General features: G+C 38.8%; 1 long non-coding RNA gene across 1 annotated transcript; it reads right to left on the bottom strand.

The window, feature by feature from the left end:
* Positions 1–13242: 13242 nt before the first annotated feature.
* Positions 13243–15775, bottom strand: LOC123813567. Its single transcript, XR_006784768.1, has 2 exons — positions 15642–15775; positions 13243–13828 (listed from the first exon to the last, which is right to left on the bottom strand). It is a non-coding gene; the product is annotated as an uncharacterized LOC123813567 (long non-coding RNA).
* Between the last annotated feature and the right edge of the window lie 3876 nt (positions 15776–19651).

The following is a 19651-nucleotide window of genomic DNA, read 5'->3' on the forward strand; positions in this document are numbered from 1 at the left end:
AAAACTGCGGGTTTGATTCCTGGGCAAGGCATATACTTAGGTTGCAAGTTTGATCCACAGTCAGGGGAACGTACAGGAGGCAACTTGATCGATATTTCTCACATCACTCTCTCTCTGTCTCTCTTTCTCCCCATTCCTCTCTCTCTGAAATCAGTAAACATATCCACAGGTGAGAATTAAAACAAAAGTAGAGCCCCCGTGCACCTTCACTACACTTGCGTTCCGTTTATTTTCAGTGTCAACAAAGATAACTCACATCCTACGAGAAAAGGCAGGACAGAAACCAGAAGTCATGACAACCCATTCTGCCCAACTTCTAAACATGATTGTCATCGAGCTAAATATATCCATGCTCCATGGCTTCGAGAATGACCGGACACCCTGCCGAGAGAGCCACAGTCATGACAGCAGTTGTGAAATGCTGGCGACTTTGCCCCACATGGTGGTGTGAGGGAGACCAGAGTTGGTGCTCCTGGAGCTGCTGCAGATGGAAGGGAAGGCCTAGTGAAGCCGCTGCAGCGTCGTCAGTGGGAATACCTCGTCCTTTTGTAAATGAAAGAGCAGCCGTTTCCTTTCAACCCTCTTAGTGTTTTTCTTCAAGCTGTCTCAGCTCAGGAGTCTGAATCTACTTCCAGGTATTTTCCATTTGTGCTATAAACCACTGGAAAGACAACAGGAACTCAGGCCCAGGAACTAATGGTGAATTACAGCATCTCCAAATTATCTACTGTCCTGGGAAGCCTGCTTTGAAACCATATTTTTTATAGTACAATTTTGGAAGGAACACACAGTCCTTTTTTTGCATCACCAGAAAAGCAGCTTCTCTGTAATCCCTTAATAAAGAAAAGGTCTCATGAATTAATCTCCCTTAGGCAGGTACCATTACTGGTATATCAACTCCATAAGCAATCCAACTGCAATAAATAAGTTGAAATAATGGTAGTCATAATATTATAATAACTGCACACTATTGCATTATCAATGTATTTCATACAGTACTTTATAAACTGCTTTCTTATATACAAGATCTCTGCCTTCCCATTTCTCCCATTATTTCCCATGAATTCTGATAAGCAAGCATTCCAATAACTGAGAAATATCCAGTGGGATTATTTTGAAGGATCTCATTATAGCTACTGAGGAAGAGACTCATTGTAATTAAGATTAAATTAGGATAAAATTGTTTTCAGAGATTGATAACCGCACCTTGGGCTCTAAGATAACCACACTTAGTGTCTGTAACCTCACCCAGGCCTATAGCAGGTACATTCCCATACATCTGCCACAGTGTCTTAGTATATCTTGGATACCAATCATACCAGTTTTGATTGTTTTCAAAACTTGGATACCAGTTTTGTAAGTTTTTCCTCACATTGGCCCACAATTACATTTATCTAAAATAGTTTATGTATTTGCAAATGATAGCACTTATAAGTGCTGCAAGCTTCTATCAAGAAAATTAATCTGTATGCCATCATTGAAAATGCTGCTTCCTCCCTCTGGGAAGTGTGTTGTTGACTACTTTAGTACTCTGTCATCTAAACTGCTTTATCCCCTCATTGTCTTTCATTAATGCAACCTAAACTAAATTGCTTCTGCTCACCAATAGCTGTAATCCCTTGTTCCTCCCAGGCACATAACTAAAATACATTTTCAGCCTTCATTTTCCACCATAGAGTGGTGCCTATGACTGAGATCTTGACAACAGAACATGGTCAAAGGTGATGGGCCATTTTCAGGCCTAGGCCATTAGAACCTCCCACTCATGATCCTTGCTCTCTTTCTCTAGCTGAAGGCAGAGGGCTCTGCAGACCTAAAGTAGGTAGTGGAGCTTTAAAATGGAAGGACTGGGTCCCTGAATGACAACGTGGAACAGAGTCAGCGCCACCTGTCCTTGCCATTCCACACTTAACTATGATGGGAGCAAGAAATAAACCCTTCTTTTGTTAAGATACAGAGGTTTAGGGACTTATCTGTTATAGCAACTAACTATCAAATACAGTTATTTTCTCACTTCTGTCTCTCCATTTTCATAGTCATATTTTCCTTTTCTTCCTTTTCTTCTTCTCTTTCATGTACTCTGCAAATACTGTGTGCCCAACATATGTGCTAAAAACAGAGTATATTGCATAGTCACTATGTTCAAAGTAGCCCAAATGAACAATTGACCACCTTACAATTTGACAAACATAATTATTTAGGCATGTTACTTTAGGAGAGGTGTCAGAAAACTATAGTCTAGCTGTTTCAGTAAATTAATTGTATGGGAACATAGACATGCTCATTCATTTACCTGCAAGAAGACAAGAATAGCCAAGAAGGTCTCATAACATGCAGCATTCATGCTAAACTGTCTGTTGAGTAGTAATGACAGAGACTGATATATAAGACCTAAAATATTTTCTGGTCATTTACAGGAAAACTTTACTGACTCTGCTCTGAAAGATTTTAGAAAAGATTTTCAAAGGAGAAGACACAGGAGGTGAGTTTTGGTGGAGGTCACTGCGGAGGAAGAAAAGAAAGAAAGAAAGAAAGAAAGAAAGGAAGGAAGGAAGGAAGGAAGGAAGGAAGGAAGGAAGGAAGGAAGGAAGGAAGAGAGAGAGAAAGAAAGAAAGAAAGAAAGAAAGAAAGAAAGAAAGAAAGAAAGAAAGAAAGAAAGAAAGAAAGAAAGAAAGAAAGAAAGAAAGAGAGAGAGAGGGAGAGAGGGAGGGAGGAAGGAAGGAAGGAAGAAAGGAAGGGAGGGAGGGAGGGAGGGAGGGAGGGAGGGAGGGAGGGAGGGAGGGAGGGAAGGAAGGAAGGAAGGAAGGAAGGAAGGAAGGAAGGAAGGAAGGAAGGAAGGAAGGAAGGAAGGGAGGGAGGGAGAAGGAAAGAGAGAAAGAAAGACTTCTGGAAAGAAAAATAATAGCCAAGCAAAAAAAGATGTAAGTTTGAAGGTTACTCAGACAGCATTGAGAAAACACACAGGGGAGAGTGATTCTGCCCTCAGATCACCAGTTACTAGTAGGAATGAGCAACAGGAAGAAGCATACTGAGAGGAAGTGTTTTGAAACAAGGAAACCTGTTGACCTCAGACCCTTCATTCTGTCTGTGTGCCAAATTTTAATAGAATAATTGATTATATTACATCAATACAGAATAGCTTCAAGCTCAGCTACAGATAAATGAGCTTAAAGTCTTCAGCCATCACTTCATAGTATAGACCAATAGGATTTCCTAGACAAAGATTTCCCTTTCACACTTCAAAGGGAAGTGTGATCCTGCGATAGCTTTCACTCATTCCTTCTGTAAAAATCCCACTGATAAATTATAAGAGTAACTGTATCTTACCAAAGTGAAAAGCATGAAGACCCCAAAATTTAAAAAGTAGAAAACACATGTGCTTATGTACTCTTTGTCTTGGTCTGCTCAGGTTGCCATAACAAAATACCATAGACTGGGTGATTTAGAAAACAGAATTTTATTTCCTCACAGTTCTCAGGGAGCAAGTCTAAGGGTAGGGTACTAGAATGGTCAGTTTGTTGTGAGAATGTTCCTCTTGGCTTATAGACCATCATCTTCTCCCTGTGTCCTCACATGGCATAGAGAGAGAGCTCTGATGTCTCCCTTTTCTTATAACAGCACTATTCCCATCAGAAGGGCTCTACCTTCATTACCTACCTAAACTTAATTATCTCTCAAAGGCCCCTTTTCCAATTACTATCACATTGAGGATTAGATCTTCAACATACAATTTGGGGGCAACAGGACACAGCTCAGTTCATAACACTCCTCAAAGAATAAATACACCTAATCAATAAATATAAAAACACTCACTGATTATTTACTCATTCAACATATTTTTGAGTGCCTATCATGTGCCTTGCACTCCTCTAAATTTGAAGATGCAACAGTAGATTAAACAGACAAGATTTCTTCTCTCACCAGGTTTACTTTTTAGGGGTAAGAGACTCAGTGGTCAGGTAGACAAATAACTGAGAAGGATAACTTCAAATTTTTAAGTAGTATGCAAAAAGAGTCTGAGGCTCCTTTAGAATAGGAGATGGCATACAAAGTTACATGGGAATTATAACAAGAAGACAGCTGTGCAAAGATTTAGGGGTGAAAGATTCTAGGCAGAGGGAAAAGCAAGGATTAAATTTTCAAGGTAAAAAAGAGCTTGGTCCATTTGAGAAACCTAAATTAGGTCTGTGTGGCTGCAGCATCAGCATTACGGAGTCAGATGGGGAGGGGGGTAAGGAGAGAGAGAAAATGTGTGAAAGCTGACCAGGATTCAATAAACTCAATGGATCTCAAGCAGATGAACACAAGTCAAATAAAACTATGGTATATTATGGCCAAGTTGCTGAAAACCAGGGATAAAGAGAAAGTCTTACATGCAATGAGTGAAGAGGAGACAACGCATACAGGTGAACAACAAGGGAGATATTTTCTTACTTTTCATCAAAAGCAAAGTAGGTCAGATGGCAATGAAACATCTCTGAGGTCCTAAGGAAGGGAGGTTGTCAATCTAGAGTTTTATAACCAGTGAATATGTCACTTAATTGTGGGGAATTGCAGAGACGTGTTCATATTGTCAATGTTGACAGGAGTTATGGCCAGCAGAGCCCCACTACAGAAGATGCTAAAGAAGAAGAAGAGGTTCTTTAGGCTGGAGGACAGTGGAGGCTACAGTCTCAGATCCACAGGAAACAATGAAATACACCAGAAACAATAAATGTGGGTGTTTTTTATTTATTATTTGATAAAACGTTGACCATTTAAAGCAAAAATGATGGCAATATGTTGTAAGATTTGTAATGTGTAGAAGTAAATGTATGGGGATCACAACACTCAAGGCTGGAGAGGGTAGATGGAGGTGTATTGTTGCAGAGCTGTTGCCTCCCATGAGAGATGATGCCATGTTATTTCAACACAGACATTGGTTAGGTGCGGATATATTGAATATATTGTGGTCCTACAAAAAGCACTAGAAAATAAAATGAAAGGATAAAATTAAAAACAATAACCTACAGTGACCAGAATAAGCTTGGGGCCATGATCCGCAATAAGAAATCTCTCATAGCTATCACTAACAGTACACAAGTGTTTACACTCTCACACACAAGCATGTGTATGACAGAAAAAATTATTCAAAGTAATACTTATGATTACTAAATATTATAATTGGTTATCCTTTTTCCTCTTTTAAATAAATCATAACCTATTGAATTAATCTTACTATCAAATTCTTACAGTGGGTCACAACCTGAAATTAGAAAAACACTTTTCTGTAGCATCTTTTATGTATCAGATCATTTGCTTTGAATTTTTTAATTTACTTTTGTTACTTAATTGATGTTCACCAAAAGGTTCCATGAAGAAGGTAAGTATTTCTAATTTTAGAAATGAGGAAACAGGCTTGGATATATTAATATTCTCAAAATTGTGAGACTAGTAAGTGGAAAAGGGAAGATTTCAATGTAGATAGACATATAATAAATACAACTGCTATGTCACTAAGCACTACACCACACTACCTCCACCTGGCCATTAAATTTGGGAACCTGAGTATCGTGGATGGGTGCATGTAATACATGCATTTTTCTTAAGATTAAAGACTAGTTTTTGTCAGTAACCTGTAAAAAGCTTAAGAATCACAGTACTACACTGCCCTAATTTACAGTTTGTTTTTTTTTATACCAGATGACAAAGTTCTGTTCACATTATCTGAACAGACCCTTTAACAAACTCCAGTCACTTGACCAGGATAAATTTCTAATGTTCAAGACTTCATATTCTAAATTTCTGTTTGTATATATTATTGATGAGTGGGTGGCAGCAGAAATCTACAAAACATGTAAATGAGAAACTATAATTTACTGAGACTATTTTCTACTTCTATGAGTCTATAAACCTATAATTCTAATCAGGAGCCCAGCCACCTGCTATTCTATAACTAAGCCACAAGATAGGCAGCTATCTGGACTGCTCTGAAAGATATACAAAGACAGGGGTTCCTTTGTTTCTTTGTTAGTCCACGCTAAATTTTTGCAAAGCTTGCTGTTAATTAGAGTCTTTTGGTGCAATTTAACTATATTCCTCTTAGTTTATTGTCTATCATACAGACAGAATAATCTTGCTTTCCTCAGGATAATAGTTTTTTTCATACACTTATAGAATTGAAAATAACAATTTATTCACTATTTAGCTTTTTTCTCTCTAGACTAAATAAATACAATCCTTTTAAATCTTCCCCAGTCAGCTGAACTTTCTCTGTAATCACTTGGAAATGCCCCTCAGGAGACCCTCTCTAGTTTCCCTACATACATTTTCAAGGGTGGAACCCCACATCAATTGCATTACTCTAACAAGGGCCTGAGCAATGCCAAGTATGGCTGGATGATCTTCCCTTTTTGCCTGCTGTGCTCTTGCTGACAGAGAGTTGAGTACTACATTAACATTTTCAAAAGCATTATAGCCAGTTTTCTGGATCATCATAAGCTGAGGCTGAATCTCATTCACATAAATTGCCATAAGCCAACTGAACCCACACCCTACCTTCTCTGTTTTAAAAATCTGCTCTCTTCTAAGGAATTTGGATTTCTCCCGTCTTGACTTGAATTTTCTTCCTCCTGTTTTTGAAAAGTGTTTTTATGTGACATTATTGTTTTTATTGATTTATTTTATTTTTTAAATATATTTTATTGATTATGCTATTACAGTTGTCCCATTTTCCCCCCTTCACTCCCCTCCACCCTGTACACCCTCTCCCACCCATATCCCCCCCTTTAGTCATGTCCATGTGTCATACTTATAAGTTCTTTAGCTTCTACATTTCCCATACTATTCTTACCCTCCCCCTATCTATTTTCAACCTACAATCTATTCTACTTATTCTCTGTACCTTTTCCCCCTCTCTCCTCCTCCCACTCCCCTGTTGCTAAGCCTCCATGTGATCTCCATTTCTGTGGTTCTGTTCCTGTTCTAGTTGTTTGCTTAGTTTCTTTCGGTTTTGCTTTAGGTGTGGTTGTTAATAATTGTGAGTTTGCTGTCCTTTTACTATACATGTTTTTTCTTTATCTTCTTATCTTAGATAAGTCCCTTTAACATTTCATAAAATAAGGGCTTGGTGATGATGAACTCCTTTAACTTGACCTTATCTGAGAAGCACTTTATCTGCCCTTCCATTCTAAATGAAAGCTTTGCTGGATAGAGTAATCTGGGATATAGGTCCTTGTCTTTCATGACTTGGAATACTTCTTTCCAGCCCCTTCTTGCCTGTAAGGTCTCTTTCGAGAAATCAGCTGACAGTCTGATGGGAACTCCTTTGTAGGTGACTGTCCCCTTATCTCTTGCTGCTTCTAGGATTCTCTCCTTCATTTTTACCTTGGCTAATGTAATTATGATGTGCCTTGGTGTGTTTCTTCTTGGGTCCAACTTCTTTGGGGCTCTCTGAGCTTCCTGGATTTCCTAGAAGTCTATTTCCTCTGCCAGAATGGGGAAGTTCTTTATTATTTGTTCAAATATGTGTTCAATCTGTTGCTTTTCCTCTTCCCCTTCTGGTACCCCTATAATTCAGATGTTGGAACGTTTAAAGGTGTCCTGGAGGTTCCAAAGCTTCTCCTCATTTTTTTGAATTCTTATTTCTCCATTCTTTCCTGTTTGGTTGTATTTTTCTTCTTTCTGGTCCACTCTATTGTTTTGAGTCCCAGTTTCTTTCCCATCACTATTGGTTCTCCATGCATCTTCCTTCATTTCTTTTATGGTAACCTGCATTTTTTAATCTAATTTGCACCCAAAATCAACCAATTCTGTGAGCTTCCTGATCACCAGTGTTTTGAACTGTGCATCTGATAGATTGGCTATCTCTTAGTCGCTCAAAAGGATGAGTCCTCGGGCATTGATCTGTTCTTCTGTTTGAGAAATGTCTCTCTCTCTCTTTCTTTTTGGTCTGGTCACTCATGTTACGGTGAGGGTCGGAGCCTTAGGTGTTCACCAGGGCTGGGCACCCCAGTCACTAGATTGTGACGTTGTATGTGGGGGAGGGGGCAGGAGGGAACAATGGTGGTAGCTCCATTCTCCTGGGACCTCAGTCCCTTCTCTGGGATCCTGGGTTGCGCACTCTGCCCTGGTCCACAATCGCTGCCTCACTAGGTCCGCCAGCTGCCGCTTGCGTACTCAGGGTCCACCCGCTGCGATCTTGTGCACCCCAGATGCCTTACACACTCCCTCCCGGTTGCCTTATGTGCCCAGTTCTCCCTGTTCTCCAAGTGCCGCAACCCGCGCCCGGCTGCTTCTCTCCGCCCCTCCTATCGGTCTGGATGAACGGGTCTACTTCAACTTCTTGGCTGTCCGACTTCCATTCAGATAAATTCCCTGTCAGTTCTGGGTGTTTTTCTGCCTCTAAACTGTTGTTGTTCTAATCTTGGTTGTGTGTGGAGGTACAGTGTGTCCACCTATGCCTCCATCTTGGCCAGAAGTCCTTGAACCCTAGTACACTGTTAGTGGGAATGCAGACTGGTGCAGCCACTATGTAAAACAATATGGAATTTCCTTAAAAAACTAAAAAATGAAACTGCTTTCTGACCCAGCAATTCTGCTGCTGGAAATTACACCCTAAGAATCTCAACTCACCAATTCAAAAGAACCTATGTACCCCTATGTTCATAGTGGCCCTGTTTACAATAGCTAAGTGCTGAAAACAACCTAGGTGTCCATCTGTAAATGAGCGAATCAAAAAACTGTGGTACATTTACACAATGGAATACAACACAGCAGAAAGAAAGAAGGGGCTCCTACCTTTTGCAACAGCCCAGAGAATATTATGTTATCTGGAATAAGCCAGTCATTGAATATCAACTGGTATATGATCTCACTTATAAGAGGAATCTAATGAACAAAATAAACAAACAAACAAAATAGAACCACAGGCATGGAAACATGGAACAGACTGAAAGTGACTGACCAGAGGGGTATGGGAGGACAATGGTAGAAAGAAGGGGAAAGGTCTAGACAAAAAATATGTATGAATGACCCATGGACATGGACAACGGTATAGGGATTGACTGCTGGAGCAAGAAGTGAGTGGAGTGGGCAGAGGAGAGCAAAGGGGGAAAAAGTGAGACAACTATAATAGAATGACAATAAAAGTGATTTTAAAAAATTAAAAGTATAATACAATGAATACCCATATGCCCCCACCTATATTCATTAATTGTTAACACTTGCCACATCTGCTTTCTCTCTCTCTTTTTCTCACCATATATGCATATGCATATCTGCGTGTTTATTTATACACATGTGTGTATATGTATATATAATATACATAATTTATTTTTGCTGAACCATTTGAAAGTTCGTTGTAGACATCATGATACTTAAGGCTCAAAGATTTTAACCCATAGCTGGAAGTGTTTTAAACATTAAAGAACAATATCTTTCTAAACCAATTTGGAAAGATGCATTAAAGCCTTCAAGATATAAAATTAATATAATAATTTCACACCAAAACGTTTGTTCAAAAGATATTGTATCATGCCCGGCTGGTGTAGCTCAGTGGATTGCGTGCGGGCTGCAAACCAAAGCATCGAAGGTTCAATTCCCAATCAGGGCACATGCCTGGGTTGCAGGCCACGGCCCCCAGCAACCACACATTTATGTTTCTCTCTCTTTCTCTCTCCCTCCCTTCCCTTTCTAAAAATAAATAAATAAAATCTTTAAAAAAAGATATTGTATCCTCATTCCTCAATCTGAGCCTCTTTTTTATGACTTTCAGTGTAACATTTGTTCTTGTTTAAGATTTAACAGAAAATTACTACAGTAATTACAGAGGAGACATAAAGTTAAATCTAACTTTTGACATTAATGGTGTGCTTATTTTGTGGTAGCTTTTTCTCAGAAATTTTTTCTCTTATGTATTTATTTATCCCATTAATACAGACTCAGCACTTTACTACACCAAGACAAGTAAGACATGAACTTGCTCTCAAGGAGTTCGTTAACATGAGAGGCTTCTGAGGCCATGCCTAGAAATTTAGACTTTTCTTAGAAAGGGAAAGTCACTGAAAGATTTTAGATATAGGTCTAATCTCATTTGCATTTCTGAAAGATGATTCTACAGACAATTTTTAAATTAAATTGAGTGGTGAAAATACTTGTTAAGGAAGACAGTTGGCAAGCTGTCACAGCAGTCTGCATAGTCAAAATGAGAACAGAGAGAAGGAGGGAGATTCAAGAGAAGTTAGTAGGGAAGAAGTAATGAGAAATAAAAGTCGGTTGGACATTTTAGTTAAGCAAAAAGGTGCACTGAAAACTCCCTTCCATGTTTCAGGGATTGAGCTCCTGGTTGAAGGTGCTGCCATCCATGGCCTGAGAGCTAGGAATGGTCTGGTGAAGATAGAGAGACATTCCTGACGTCAGTTTGGTGCAGGTGAGATGCTCAATAGACTGTGGAAGACAGGAGTTTTGCTCAGGAGATATTCTAAGAGTTAAGGAATTAGATAAAAATATGGATTTAGAAGACATCAGTGTAGAGTCAGGAGTTAACACCATGGGAGTAAATGAGATCTAAGAACAGGGTGAAAGGCAAAAAGGAAAATTGAGGCTGGATTTCTAGAAAACAATTAAAAAGTAAACAATAAAAAAAACAGAAAATTGAGAAAACAATTCATCTAATGTAGGGAAGAAAGGTCTTCCTAAAAGCAAAATAGGACCTCATAAATCATTAAGGAACTGATAAATATACTTAACTACGTGTATCCTAAGTTTCTCCAAAAACAAATGACAGACACCATAAAACAAAGTTAAAAGGTAAACAAATGAAGGGTAGCAGAACATGCCACCACAAAATATGCCTCTTTGGCATAGCATTATTTGGAGCTAAAGGCAATTGAAAACCAGCAGATGGGTACAAGAAAGTGCTCTGTCCTACCCCTATTTGCGTAAAAGCAGGACATAAATTTGTAAAGGCACCCCTCTCTTTTCTCCCATGAAGGACAAAAGCTGATCACTTGAAACAACTCTGGAGCCGCATCAGCTCAGAGACAGCACTGGAGAAATTTCTATAATAAACTGTACTAACCAGCTCTCATCTCCCAATATTTTCCTCCATGCATTTACCTTCCCACAATTTGCCACCTAGAAACTCAGTCCTTTTTCTCTGCTTGTCACTTCTGTGAAAACATATTGTTCTTTGCTAAGATACTATGTAAGGCCGAGTTCCAACCATCCCTTTGAGTCCTTCCTTGAGTACCTCTATGCATACATGGAATGCACATGTTTATTGCATATTTGTTTTTCTCTTATTAATCTGTCTTTTGTCAGTTTAATTTATGAGACCTCAGTCAATGAACTAAGATGGAGAGAAAATAGTTTTTCCCTGCCTCTATCATAGACTGTATAATCATATGATAAAAAATAACTTCTACAAATTCATAAGCAAAGGGCCAACATCTCAATGGAAAAATGGGAAAATATTAAACCACGTTACCAAAAAAAGAAATTTAAAGAACAATAAACTAATGAAAATACATACAACCTAAAAATATACATGAGGAAATGTCAATTAAAATAATGGTGAGATTCATTTTTTCACTCATCAGATTGGCAAAAATTAAGATATGTTCAATTTTGTGAAGAGATAAGAACATGAAGAGGTACCCACTCAGTATGCAGCTAATGAGTTTGTAAATTGCCATCTCATTTGGGGAAACAGAAATGTCTTTTGAAATATAAAACACATGGTAGAGCAATGTCAATATTATATTTGAGAGAAACAAAAGTTCCAAAATGTTCTGTGTGTGTGTATATTTGTAATTATATATTAGAAATATTTATATGTATGTACAAACATAAAGTATTTATTTAGCATTTTTAAATAATTGCAAAGTAGGTTGATTGTCCAAAAACAGGGAAGTGGTTGAATTGACTATGAGCCATTTATTCTCCACAATATTCTGTTACTATAAATACAATTGCTGGGATCTGTATTAATTGACAAGAAGAGATGTCCAGATAAATCAATGAGCGAAAAAAGCAAGCTTCAAATTTGAGTGTATAGGTGACTCCATCAATGCATACACTGCCTCCCCATATGTGAGGGCATGCATTTAGGTTTGTTTGAATAGGCATGAAAACCTTTTGTTTTTTCAGGGAATTAAAAATGGATTGGATGAAATAAGGAAAGATTATTAACTTTTTCTTTATAAACCTTTGGATGGTTTCAAATATGACTTGTATCAGTAATTTTTAAAATTAAATTTAAAAATACAAGAGCAAAGCACAAAATGATAACTCAAGAACTGTCAAGAAATTAACAAATATTAGTTACTCATTTTTTATAGTTTACATGAAAATATAAGTATAAAATATTAAAACATTGTTCCAATAAAAAAATCATGTCTAACTATTTAATAAAAATACTTCCATATCAGTGGTCCTACTTTGCTCCTAAGTAGTTTTATAGGATTCAGACACAATGGGGCATGCGTAGAGTCGGACCCACTGAGAGGTCAGTGTGCAGGAGGAACTGTGAGGTCTAAGAAAATCTTAGACAAGTTAGGGTTGGACGCATACATACTTTTGGTCAAACAGTGTTGGGAGGGGTGTGATGATTTGGAGCATGGCATAAGGACAAAAATAAAAGCATAGCATCCTTACTACTTAATGTTTTCTGACCCAGCAGAGAAGAGAAGGTTGCACAGTTCAGGGAGCAGTGTGGGAGACTTGGCACTAAGGTGGGTGCTGACATGGTGGGATTTCAGGGCACTAGCAGGAAACACACCTGGTGTCAGCAGCATCGAGTGGACACTGGAAGCTTCCTCCGATGTCTACTGGGTCTGCACTAGAGCAGCGGAATTCAGAGCAACAGGAAGATGTGCCTCAATAAAGGGCATTGGGCATTCCATTTTATTCATTTAACATCATAAAATCTCTCTCTACATTTCTGTGGTCTTAATTATCACTTTAAATGGATCAATAATATTTTATTGATAGGATATATGTAGTTTATTAACCTCCTTTGTGCTTTTGACTCTGTGCTAGTATTATAGAAGTTCACACATTTAGCTTTGTTTTGATGTTCAATTATTTTCTTAGCATAAATCCCCAAGGGCACACTGATGGGTTCAAAAGACTTGAACACTTGCATATAAAGTGAAACACCCCATTTTTGTTTTTTGTTTCCTGAAGTGTTAAACCAATTTAGTATGCCATCAGCACTGTTTGAATTATTAAGACTCTCACAAACAAGACAGCTAGGCGTCGTCTTTTACATTTAACAAGTATTTATTGAGTTTCTGCTATGATTGGCCACTCTCTTGGGTCCAGGAGAACAGTGAACAAAATCCAAAATTCTCGGCCTGTGTGAAGCAGTGGGAAGAGACTTGTTTACTAAACATAAAGTCATTTTCAGTGTTGCTTCAGTTTTAACGTTCTGGGTTACTTGTGGTGATCAGCAGCCTGTGTTTCTTTGCTGATTGTCATCGCAGTTGTGTGAACTGCTTTTTCATGTCTTCTTAATGTGGAGTTTTACGAGGTGCCTCGCAAATTCTATTCTCCTCCCAGTTCCTGCGTGGCCTCCTGATGCCTGGGATGACTGTCATTAGAAATCACCACCCTGTCACCAGCACTTAGAGAAGTTACTGACAGCTAAGGAGAATCCACCTGCCATGGAATTCTGTGTCTCCTGCTTGCAGACCTTCTGTTTTCCCAACAGGTCTTCTTTGCCTGTAGAAGTAGTTTTTCTCCTCGTCACTGAGGTTCATTTTCTAGGCTAGCTCTTCCAATTCTTTCTACATCCAAGGCTATATCCTCCTTCCTTCCTTTTCCTCTTCTGGAGTAGAGGACCCTCCTAGAAAGACAAAACTCCTAGGTGACCACATCCTGCCCTACCCTAGGATTATTTCAGTTCTCCAGTCCCAGAGCCTGGTCAGCCCCCTTCTCCCTGTGCACAAGCAGCATGCAATGGAAAGACCCCAGGCGATCACCATGACACCAGGCCTGCTCCTGTCTGGAAGTGGGTCTTTCTGTGCCCACAGCCCCTCACATGGAGAGGGGCTGGCCCACGGATTTCACCTCTCCTTTGAAGGCTTTCAGCACAGGTGACAGACAGCCTCTGTCATGTCGAATGTGATCCTTTTACATCTGCTGGCCTAAGTTATTTTGTTCTTGTTGTTGTACATAAGTTTACAATGTTTTATGTAGTCAAAACTGCCAGTCTTTTCCTTTGTGATTTCTTCTTTTACTTCAAAGCAAAAAATAATAATAGTTTCTCCAGACATCTGATGGAAAATAATTTACATTTTCTGCTATGTTTCTAGAACCTATAATTTTAGCCATCCAAAATTTATTTTGATCATGGGACATGAGATTCCAGTACAAAACTGATTCTTTAAAACAATGCTAAGTAACCTAAATAATGTGTATTAAATAATTCTTCCCTCATCATCTTTTGAGATATCTCTTTCTATCTATTATATCTTTAAATATAATATGCTTATTTCTGGATGATGCTATTCTATTTATCTGCATGCTTATTTGAAGAAGACTCATCTCTGCTTTAAGGTTCCACTTTACAAAATACTAGTTAATGTTTTCAGCTGCGCATGGTAGTGTTCTGTGTGCAGTACTAGGGCCGAATGGACTGGATTAGAACCCTGGGCTCAGCAATTTACTAGATGTTGTGTGAACGTGGGAAAGTTACTTAACCTCTCTGGATCTCAGTCTCTTTATTTATTTACAAAACAAGATAATAAAAATACCAATCTGTTTTGTGTAAAGATTGAGGTATTTATTGTATGTAAACACTTTAGAACAATACCTGCTACATAGTAAGTATTCAATAAATGATATGTACTAATGCAATAAAAGTTATTATTACTAATTTCAAAAATTCAATTAATATTTTTATTTGTATTATGTTGAACCTTTAATTTAATTTCAGAATATGTATATCTTACCAATTTGTCATCATCATTTTGAAGGACAACACTACACGTCTTCATATTTCCTCTCTAATATTAGTCAATATAATTTTAGACTTTTGTTTATATTAAATGAGATATGCATCTCTTATAAAATACTTCCAAAACAATATTTAACACATGTGAGAATGGTTATCTTTGTTTTCTTGCTGATTTGAAATAAAACATTTCTAGTAAGAGCAAAGAGATTTTGGAATAAGAATTGAAGGTCACTTTATACAGATGGTGTCTCTTACAAGCTTGAAATTGAGGGCAAATCTCACAATCTCTCGGAACCCCAGTTTCTCCTTCATCAGTAAGACAAGGGTATGAAGACTTAACCTCCCAGAGTTGTAGGAGTAACTGAGATATCACATGTGAAGTGTGTGGCACTCATGACAGATGCCTAATACATTTAGTTCCATCTAGGGTTTATTCTTTATCTATTAAGAAAATCTGTTGCTCTATTCCTAAATTTCTAATTTTTCTATTATAAATATCTATTCAAGTAGATTTCATAAATGTATTGACTTTGTGATTAAAATCCAACTTGAAAACTATCTCACAGAAAAAAATAAAAGACATATTCAGTTTCATGTGTCCTGGCATTTATGACTTCTCTCAAGCCCCTAAAAAATATTTGTTTCATAATACCTATGCAATAAATATTTGCTGAATATTTTATTAAATAAATGAGCTCACCTGACTGGTGTGTCTTGGTTGGGCCTCATTGTACAAAGGAAAGGTCACAGGTTCAATTCCCAGTCAGAACACATGTTTAAGTGTGGGTTTGGTCCCCGGTCAGGGCGTGACGAGAGGCAACTGATCAATGTTTCTCTCTTACATTGATGTTTCTCTCTCTCTCTTTCTTCATCTCTTCCCCTCTCTCTGAAATAAAAAAATAATAACAAAATAAAACCTAAGATTTTTTGTAGGTAATTCATAGGCAGCAGTTCATAGCTGAATACCACCTTCTCTGTCAAATCTGATAAAAAAGATCTTGGAAACATAGTGAATACACATACACACATGTACACCTACCCATCTATGAATGTGTACACCTATATTTATATGTGCTATTCAGAAGCAAAGTTTTTCTAAGAGAGAAAAATAACTTTGTTTACTAGGGCTAAAATAAGACTTTAAAAAATATGTTTAACTCTTATGCATCGGTACCTATAAATTTTAAAAATTAATGCAATTGAAAAAATTAATAAATCTTTAAACTACCAAAATTCTGTTAACTAGGTACCACCAACACAGAGACATGATTAAAACCAATCCTTATGATTACATTTAATTTGCATTAATTTGGCTCACTGTAAGCAATTTATACTTTTAACTTAGAATTCCATCATATCACATCTTGCCTAAAATAGCTACTGTTCAAATTCCTTTTCTCTTGATTACCTATATATAATACTGGCAAACATGTCAAGACCCAATGGTGAAAAATAAAAAAGAGCATAAAAGAGGAAAGTAAAAAGCAAAAGTAAAAATAATATTGATTACTAAATTTGTATTCTGCATATTTCCTTATGGCTAGGACACTGTACAGTTTTTTAAAAGAGTTTTTTGTTGTTATTTTGAGCTGCATTTGGCCACTTTTAAATGAGTATTAATTATGTACCAAGCAGTTTCCATGCATTTCATCCTTCTAATCATGACTAAGGAGACGGTATTATCTGCTTCATCTGTGCTTTGAAAATGAAGAAACTGAGGCTCAAAGAGGTTAAGTTACAAGCCTGAGGTCATACAGCTGGTTCAGAACAGTGGAGGTCAGAGTTGAAGCCAGATCCACTGATGTTCCAGTCCATTATTACAACCTTGTGCTCTGCAGCCTCTTCAGGAAGAACAGCATTTGCTGTTGGTAGTGGCCCTGAATGAGATAAGCACAGTCACTGATCTATCAGCGGTAGTGCAATCAACCCTGACACTGTTAAAAATAAGACAACAGGTCCAAAATGGAGTAACTTATGCTAAGCCCCATGTCAACAAACCAAGACTTGACTTAATTACAGTTTTGATCTTTTCAGTCAATTGGAAATTATCTGGTCACCGCTAGTGAGGAGATCTACCTGACAGGCTCTCGCCATCCCCTACAGGAAGGTGACCTTGCCACAACCAATCTGCTTTTCAGCTGCTATGATTTCCTTGTGCTCACTCCTTTTCATTTTGTACAGCTTCTCAGATTTCCTTTCTATCTGCTAGATGAGAGGCTGCCCAATGTATGAATTATTAAATAAAGCCAGTAAGATCTTTCAAATTTACTCAGCTTAATTTTGTTTTTTAACAACACTAAGCTACCTCCCTGTGAATACACCTGCTTTTCCTTATGCACAGCATCATCATCACATACAGATCGGCAGATTTGACATGTCCACACTCTATCTGCAAATGCCAATTCAACATAGAGCTACCTCTGGGTGGGCATTAGTCTAGAAGAGGAATGCACAGAGAGATGCAAGTTATTGGCACTAGTCTGGTACTTAGCTTGTGTGGTGGTTTCACAAGCCATCATTACATTATTGCACTTTGGTATGCATCAAATTCTATATAAAATACATTATTAAACTATTAAACAAAGCCAAAAAACCCTCTAGTCACATTTCAAAGGTACAGAACATGAGCAGTCATTTAACAATTCCCAGTCCCTCTCCTCGGCCTCATTCTACAGCGACGAAAACGTGCCTGAGCCAGGCCGAGCTCCTGGTTCTTTCCTCCTGGTAATTGCTTCTTCCTGGCCGGAAGGCCTGAGAGTCACCAGACCAGGTTTTTGGAAATCATTTGTGCTGGGAAACAAGACAAAATGTCTTTCTTTAAGGAGCAAAGGATTAGAGAATTAAAGAAAGCAGCCTGTTTCACTGCTACCAGTTCATAAACTCTGCACTAAAGGACAAGGACCACGCTTTATTCCTCTTGCATTACCCTGAAGCACCTGATACAAGGCCATGCACCTAGTAGGTGGACAATTAATACCTGTGAATCATTGTTTGAATGGATGAGTCAAGTGTCACAATTTCCATGGAGAACCTTAAATGTCACCCTTCTCAAAATTTGACCATGCTGCTGACCCTACTAAAAAGTTCATAATGAGACACCCACAAACACAGTCTTGTATGAACCTCTTGTGTGTTCTCCAAGTCCTTTGTGACCCATGGATACAGTTATTGACGTGAGTCATGCTTCCACCACCGCTCCCACACAACTGGTATTTTTAATGCTACAGCATTTCCTGAAGTCATGCTCTCAGGAAATGGTTTTTGTAATAATGAGCTCACACCCCCCATGTTCCTCATACCCCCACCACAGAATCTCAGAATAGCTGAACAGGTAGGTGTCCAAATACCTAGAATTACCCAAGAAAGTTCACAACTTGCCTTCTGTTTTCTATCAAAGTCACGAGGATGACCTCTTGTCCTTTGCATTTTGAAAGGAATGCAGTGTCCATTTCATGGACACACCCTTATTTGTCTTTTATTTATATCGAGGCACAGTTTATTCTTAAAATTGGCAATAGCCTCCTCACACCAGAACTAAATCAGGAAAACCGGCTGGTCAGGGGCATGGCTTCTAGAGTCCAACAGGCCAGGCAGCCAGATTTCGACTCTGCCACAAACTATGTGGCTTCAGGCAACTTGTTTAGCAGTTTAGAGCCCTCACTATGTAATATGGTAGTAAGAGAAGAAACAATTTCTTAGAATTTTGTGAACATCCAATAATACAACCCCAGTAAACTGCTGACCTCTGGCCTGACCAACAGCAAATTCTTAGTCCTTGCTAATGGTTATTGTTGTGTCAAGTCCTCCCAGAATTCAGGCCTGGGCAGTTTCTACTCAGGTTCTTTAGGTGTCCAGGTACCTTCGGAAGCTGACCTGGCCCAGCCCATCCTGGGAGCACTGTCTGGCCACCCTCTGAGAATCAGAAGTGTCAGGGGAGACCAGAGGGGTGAGAAGGTAGGGATGGGGGGAGAAGGGGGAGGTTATAAAACCACCTGGTCTGACCTAGGTTCGAAGCAAAAGAAGTTGCCACAGGAGAGTTAAGAGAAGTGGTATTATAGTTAGTCCCCATTGAACCATGTGGTAAAAGTTCATTCTTCTTTAGAAAGGAGTATGTTTTTCTTACAGTTTTTCTTAAAAGAGAAACCCAAGGGCAAAGATGATGATGAAAAAGACAATCTGGTGTGGGAGATGGGCTCCCACCATTTTCATCAGACCATCTGATAAGCTTCCCAAGGGACTTTTCTAGGCCCACCAACAGCACAGGACAGACTAGCCACCTCAAGTAGCCTGGGGGTGCATCCCAAGCTCCCAGTTGCCCTGGAAATCAGATTCAAGGGGAGAAGGCAGAATCTATCTGCCCCAGGCCACCACCTGTTCCACCCTGCGGAGGGGCACACACAAAGCTGTCCTGGGAGAATTGCTTTAAGGAGAAGACGCGAAGAGAAAGACCCCCCCTGACACTGCTGTGAAACAGCAGCAGTCAGGGCTTGCCGGCCCTGGCAACCAGCAGTGCACTGGCTCGGGCTGAGCAAAACCTTTCTGTGTTCATGGCATGAGAGCAGACCAATAACAAAAAGACAGCAACCCCTCCCTTAAATGATATTTCATGGCTATCAAATAGCCATGACAGGCCCATCAAAGGAGTAGCCCATATATGTAGGCTGGTGGGAGACCCTCCTGGCAAGTTAGACGCATTGACAGCACCAGGGA

Source organism: Phyllostomus hastatus, unplaced genomic scaffold (genome assembly GCF_019186645.2).
Source record: "Phyllostomus hastatus isolate PE091 unplaced genomic scaffold, TTU_PhHast_1.1 phas_contig_152, whole genome shotgun sequence".
NCBI lineage: Eukaryota > Metazoa > Chordata > Mammalia > Chiroptera > Phyllostomidae > Phyllostomus > Phyllostomus hastatus.